Here is a 6,816-nt window from a genome sequence, read left to right on the forward strand (position 1 = left end):
GTAATGTGCCATTTAGTCCATTGCTACATGCAATGTGAGCTGCTCTTTGCTTCTCCTGCTCCAAGGTGTTTTTAAAGGCCTATCACCAAATTGTGATAAAAAACCCCAATGCTACACAAAGAGGAAATTTTATCAAAGCAGTGAGGGGTGCTGGTTTTGAACTAAGCAAATAAAACCTCTTACATGGTTCTAGGGAGATAGAGCAGAGGACCTAAGCCAAGGTGGCAGCGATATTGCACAGATATGAATCCTTAAGCAATAGCTTATAGGAAATAAGTATAATGTGTAATGAATATTATTATGTTTTTTTAAATATGAAGACTATCAGATTTGGCTTTCTTTGGAGAGACATAAGTTAGGAGACTCCAGCCTTCATAAATATATTTTCCTTCTTTTAATGTTGTCATGGTTGTACTGACTAAGACTTACTGAGAAGTTTTACTGTTGGTGTACGTACATGAAAGACATTTTGAGTAATGACATATGTTTATGTACCAAGACATTCATTATGCAGTCACATTATGAAATTCAAGTATTAATTATACAATTCATGATGCAATTATACAATGACATTTATTCAATATACATGCATATATATTCATACATATATATATATATATATATATATATATGTGTGTGTCAAAGAGACATTTTTTAACTGCCAAAATGAACATTTTGGACACCAAGCAGTAATTTCTTTTATGGAGACCTAAGTCAGACCCAACCACAGTCTGTGATATTAAAGAATGCTCTGCCTATTTAAAGTTGTCTTTTGAAAAGAAACAGAAAGAGACATAAAAAACATAATATAGATGCAAGATTCTCTTGCAGCTGAAACACAATTAAATCCACAACTGCTACTGGTGTCACGTCTTCTAAACAAAGTGAAAGATCTACGTTCTGTCATACCACACTACAGTGGAACTGCAAAGAGGACCGAATTTCTTCAGTTTCAAAGGAAAAGCTGAGTCATGTTTGTGTTCATTCAGGAAGGGCTGTAGCTGGGAAAGAGCCGAGGCAAACGCAAGCTGGAGTGGTTTCCTACAGCTGAAAGACTTCTTACAGGCAGAGAGGACACGTGGGTATAGGGAAGTGAACTTGAGCTGGAGTGAATATAGATGAGCTCTTAGATATTTCCCCTGCTGGCCTGACTGATGGCACCACCAGCATGTCACCGCCTAGCAGCAGACACTGTCTCCCAGGACACTGCAAGAAACTTGCGCTACAGATGCATAACCATTACAGATGTTGAAGTCCCTCCTGGGTAAAACAGCCGTGGAGGACAAGGAGCAGTGTGTGCACTGGTGGATCACTGAGGTGAGTGGCTGTTGGTATCAGCCGTATGCTCCCCTGCAGGCAGGTGTGTATGAGCTCTGCCTTGCCCCAGGCTGAGCGGGGCTCGGGTGACACTGGGTGACACAAAGGCGCTGGCGGATCCCTGATGGGAGGTGTCCCGCTGGCTCCTCGCTGACTCCCCATACAAGCGTCTCCATTTCCCTACAAATGCACACAGGCATGCAATGCCATGCTGCCAGCAACATGCCCTCAGCTTTACTGCAGTACATAAAGGTTTGATGTGCTTTATCCATAAATCTCTTTGTTGGTTCTCTCTCTTTTCAGTTCTCTGTGGGGGAAGACTGCCTAGCTGTCATGCTGCTGAAGACCTGCAGCAATACAATAAAGTAAAATTTCAGCCTCTTTGAGAAGCTGGTTATTTCAGTATTTTTAAGGGACCAAAACATTTGCCCACACATTCCTTTAGTTTAGGAAGTCAAAAGATTTCACCTGGAGGTAGAGCAGAGCCATTCCTTGGGAATACTGTAGTATGACTGCATTGGATACCACACAAAAAGAAAGGTTTGGATCTGTATCTTGGTTGAAATGGCAGGAACTTGAGCTGACATTTCAGTAACTAATTATTAAAACCCTATCCTTTTTGATTTTTTTTAAACTGGATTAAATTTCTGATGGTATTATACTGTGAAACTTGATTGACAAATTGCTAAAGTAAGTAGAGAAATATGAAGTTTCATAATAGGAGCAAAGACTCCATGTTAAAGAAGAAGTTAGAGAATGAGTTGGGAAAAAAAGCTGTTTCCAGCTCAATAAAACTTTTATTTTGGTGTGATTTATTACCTAGATAAATTTGATGCCTGATATTAAACTCACCTGTTCACCACACTGTAAATTCAAACAACAAAACTCTCTTTCCTTTGCTTCCTATAAGCTGTCAATGGCATTTGGATTGCCACATTCATAAAAATTCTCAGATCTGTGCTTCAGCTGTGTGATTTGTGGGGCTTTCTCCCAGTCAGGAGCACAGCACTTTAACATGTAGGGACATGAAGACAGCACGGATGTGGCAGATGCTGCTGAAGAAAAGATGAATGTCAACTGCATTTTCCCACAATACCCTCATCTGTGTGCCCTACACACTGACAAAAACCTTAGTGAATTGTTTCAAATATACTTCTCTTACTAGCACCCTCATGGATAAAAAAAAGTAATGCAATGTTTGCAAATACTCAAATGTTACTTTTTTCATTCTTTCAGACTTGCAGTTCACAGAAATATGAATCACCTTATGTTTCACAGGAGGAGAACAGATTGTGGAAGGCTAGTCATATCATTGATTATCCATTCTATAAATTTGAATTTTAACTTTCTTTGCTAGAATTCAGGATTTCAGTTGGCATCCTTGTTCTGTTTGGTGTGTTTGTTTACAACAATGTTTTCTGGAGATAAGTGACAAAGGCAAAATCTTATCCTGATTCTTCTAATGAGGGAAAAGATTGCATACAAACCCTAGGGACTCAAAAAATCAGATGAAAAATACAAAGAAAAAAAAAAAGTCATTTTGCTTTGTAATCTTATGATTATTTGGGACCTGACCTGACTGTGCTGTGCTAGGATTTGGCAATTTTGTGATTGTTCATTTCTTCCTCCTGACTCTCCATTCTGTGCTTCTCAGAAGTGTTCCCAGGAAAGAGCTTCTGCTTTTCCACTTTTGCTTTGTCAGATCAGCTTTCCTGCCTACACCCCATTGTGTTCATCCTCACAGTGCTGCTGGTAGCATGATCACAGTGCTGCAAGAGGAGCAGAGGCAGTGGGGCTGTGAGTCCTCCTCCACCTCCAGGCCTCGGGCTCCAGGGTTGTTGTCCACCTGATAAAGGTCACAGGATATGTTTGCACAGGCAAACAGGCCAGGCAGATGCTTCACAGAGACACAGTGCCATGCACAGCATGGGAATAAGCGTGCCCTTGAGTGCACTTCAATGCGTTTGGGTGCACATAAAGTTCATCCCTGTGAGTACCAGCTGGGCTGCCCTACAACATGCCCTAAAGGTACTTCTGCAGGAGTCAGATGGATAGGAGGTGGATATGGCCTGGAGCCTTTTCTTTGTGATACTGCTGTACCACGGTGGAGTTGAACTCCAGAGACTAAGGGCTAAACTGATATTTAGGCTGGTATCTGGCTAATCTGATGCTAGCATATTCCTGAGATCATCAGAACCCCCTGCACAATGTCTGCTTAGCTCGAGAGGCACTTGATGCCCTTTGGTGCTGCTGATGACAAAAGTAAAGGCTACGATGCACCTACATTTTTGCTGTCAGCATGCATACAATCTTTCCTTCTGAATGTCTCTGAGCTGCAAATACTGCTTATTGAGGGAATTCACAGCTCCAAATGCCTCCACCTTGTCATACAATCTGAGACACCACATCTTCTGCATTGCACCTGTCCCGAAACATTAGAAAACTAAAAAAATCCCCAAACAAACCAACCCCCCCCCAAAACCTCACATAGAGATGCTAGAAATTTAAATCCTGATCCCCCTGGGTTTAAACCTAGTTCTCTTGTAAAGCATGCACAATTCAATAGAGAATATTCTGCAGTGGAACTCAGCCCTCTCAGTTTCTATAAAGTACTTAAATCTTCTCTGGATGAGGGTTGGAGTATTCATCCCAGATTGGTGCTTTCTGGGCACGATCTCACATCAGGATGAGACAGTATAGTTTTTTTCCTCTCTGGTCAAAAGAGCACTAAAAAATTCTGTGCAAAGTAGTGCCATTGATACTGAGAGCCTGGGTGGCTTTCTTGTTTAGGAGACAGAAGATCTGAAGTTAAATCCCCACTCTAAGTCAGGCAGAAGAGAAGGTATCCAAACCTGAATCTTCCACCTCCAGGGTGAGTTCTCTTGCCACTGGGATACTGGGCGTCATCTCTGCCACTACATCCTCCTCCTCCTCTTTCCGTGTACAGTCACTGACCTGGTTTAGCTTGCTTCTGATTGGAAGAAGGAATTTGTTTGCAGCCTGGACTCAAGGCATTGGTGCTTTAGGAGAAGTTTAACTTACTACCTATCCCTCTCCTGGCATTTCCTAGGTCATGTTCAGCACTTTGCACCCATGCTGCACAGGCATCTCTATCTCCTTATGGGGCAAATAAAGAAATTGTAAAAGACACTGCGTGCCTCCATGCCAAATGGTGAGAAAGAAATATGAATATGAATGTTACATATTTATGCCTTAGCATTTTGCCTGAGCCACAAAGCATGTGTCTGAAAGTGGAGGGAACTGCTTGAAGTTCTCACAGATCCCACCTGAAACAGGACCATCTGGCTCTCTTCTCTCTCTGGAGACCCATCTCTACATTTCATGCCCTCCTGTGCTCATCTAAGCAGATCCCCACGCCTGGATTGTGCCTTGGTAAGCCTTTGGACAGGGTTTGTGTCTTCCTTTTGGTTCCATATTTACATCACCGTTGCTACTACTGACATAATGTGATTTCAACAGGACCTGATGGACTCTTCTGGATATGTTGATGTTTTTGCAGGATAGAGCCATGGATAATAAGTGTATATGGCCACTTACTCACTTGAAGTTGGCTGATTACCACGTGCATCCTGTAATCTCTTGGTCTTCCCACATACCTTTATTTGGCAGAAGCAGAGCTATTGTTAGCCAGTCAATATTGCTCCACACAATATCATAAATACAGGATTTTTCATGGAACTTCAGAATTTCTGTTTCTGGAGACAATCCTGAATCAACCCTCACAAACAAAAGGGCTACATTTCAGTCCAAAGATTTCTGGGGTGGCAAAGAAAACTAATGAGATGGGAGATAGGCCATTTAGGGTAGGGCATCACACTCTCTCTTAGGGAGGGGAGGATTGATGTCCCAGTGCCAAAAGCAATGATTTATTGAGAGAGGCATGGCTGCAGGGGCTGTGAATGATGTGTATCCTCCATGGATTCATCATATGTCTTTAAGTACTGTTTGTGAAAGACATCTCAGCCAAAAGGAACTTGGTATTAGGGACACTTAACTTCTGGTGGTATGTAGAGCAGGGGAGAAACAAAACTCCCCATGGCTTCCTCCTTAACATCTGTCATGATCAGCAGAGCCTGATCATTAAAGGCAGAGCAGAACACTAAAAGCAGTGTTCTGGAGGGTGGCCTTGTACTCCAAATAACAACTAAAATCAGAGTGGAAAGATTGCTTTGGGTAGATTTTCTCTTCCAGGGAGTGACCAGATGATGAGTACTGATACACAAAATCAGTTCATTTTCTGTGGATAACTGGGATTTAGAACACACTGGTTGTCTGGAGACCAAAAGGCATAATTGTTTGCCACTGGAAAGCCCATAGGATTGATGGTGAAAAATGTAAATCAGATTTTGCAGCTGGTAGTGAGACATAGTTACAAGTTTTCTCACAGGCTTGAAATTGGCATGATGATTTTAATTTTTAAGGTCAAATACCAAAATGCAATGCTGGCTACTAAGCTTTCTTTCAAAATTGACTGGCATCTAGCAGGGAAAAACAAAACCAAACCAAACCAAACCAAAACCAAAACCAAAAAACAAAACCACTAAAAAGATTTATCTTCTGTTTACTGCAGTGCTGAAGACAGAAATATTAGTCGTCCTTTTTCAGTCTGTGATGCTTTGGGAATGTCAGTCCGCTGCTTGCACTGGCAGATGGTGTAGGTGGGCACAGGTACTGACAAATATAAAGCACGTGGAAGTGTGTGGAGACAGCGAACAAAAGCCAGTGTCTCGTTGACTCAAAAACAGAGCAGGCAAGAAAAAAAAAAAAAAAAAAAAAAAAAGGGTCAGAATTCCTGGAATTTATTTGCATTGTTTTGCCAGCAAAATAGATAAGATTTGGGCTATGCATGACAAATGGGACTTTCTGATATGCGTGCTAACACCAAGTCGTGGTAAGTCGTTCTGAATCCCACACTATTCACTGACAAGGGTTTTACACTATTCACTGACAAGGGTTTTACACTATTCACTGACAAGGGTGTTACACTATTCACTGACAAGGCTTTTAGCTGCAGAAAGGGCAGGAAGTGTCGCAGTTGCGGCGTTTCCCGGGCTGAAGCCCCTCAGGCGAGGAGGCCGCGCTGCCGCCGCGGGTGGGGGAGCGCGGGCCGGGCCAGGCCCGGGGGAGGCAGGGGCGGGACAGGGACAGGGGCAGGGGCAGGGGCAGGGGCAGGGGCAGGGACAGGGGCAGGGAAAGGGGCAGGGACAGGACAAGCCTCCCGGGGCCGAGCAGGGCGCGGGCGGTGCCCCCGGCCCGCGGCAGCAGCGCCGGCCCCGCCCGGCCCGCAGGGACAGCCGCGCTCCATGAACCCCTCCCTCGGGAGCGTTCGGGGCTGCGGGGAAACGCTTCTGTGCCGTCAGGAACTGGAGGAGAAGTTAAACATTAAAAAAAACAAGCCACCCCGGATAATTGCGTTCAAGCTGGTTAGCTGAGTCCTTCTGAAGAGCGGCTAATTGCTCGCGTGTTTAAGGATTCCTG

The 6,816-nt window shown here is 43.6% G+C and overlaps 1 long non-coding RNA gene across 1 annotated transcript; it reads left to right on the forward strand.

Annotated features, from left to right (window-relative positions):
- The first annotated feature begins 1,136 nt into the window (after positions 1-1,136).
- Positions 1,137-1,698, forward strand: LOC136359880 (uncharacterized). Its single transcript, XR_010743359.1, has 2 exons — positions 1,137-1,317; positions 1,621-1,698. It is a non-coding gene; the product is annotated as an uncharacterized lncRNA (long non-coding RNA).
- The last annotated feature ends 5,118 nt before the right edge of the window (positions 1,699-6,816 follow it).

This window comes from Sylvia atricapilla, chromosome 4 (genome assembly GCF_009819655.1).
Source record: "Sylvia atricapilla isolate bSylAtr1 chromosome 4, bSylAtr1.pri, whole genome shotgun sequence".
Taxonomy (NCBI): domain Eukaryota; kingdom Metazoa; phylum Chordata; class Aves; order Passeriformes; family Sylviidae; genus Sylvia; species Sylvia atricapilla.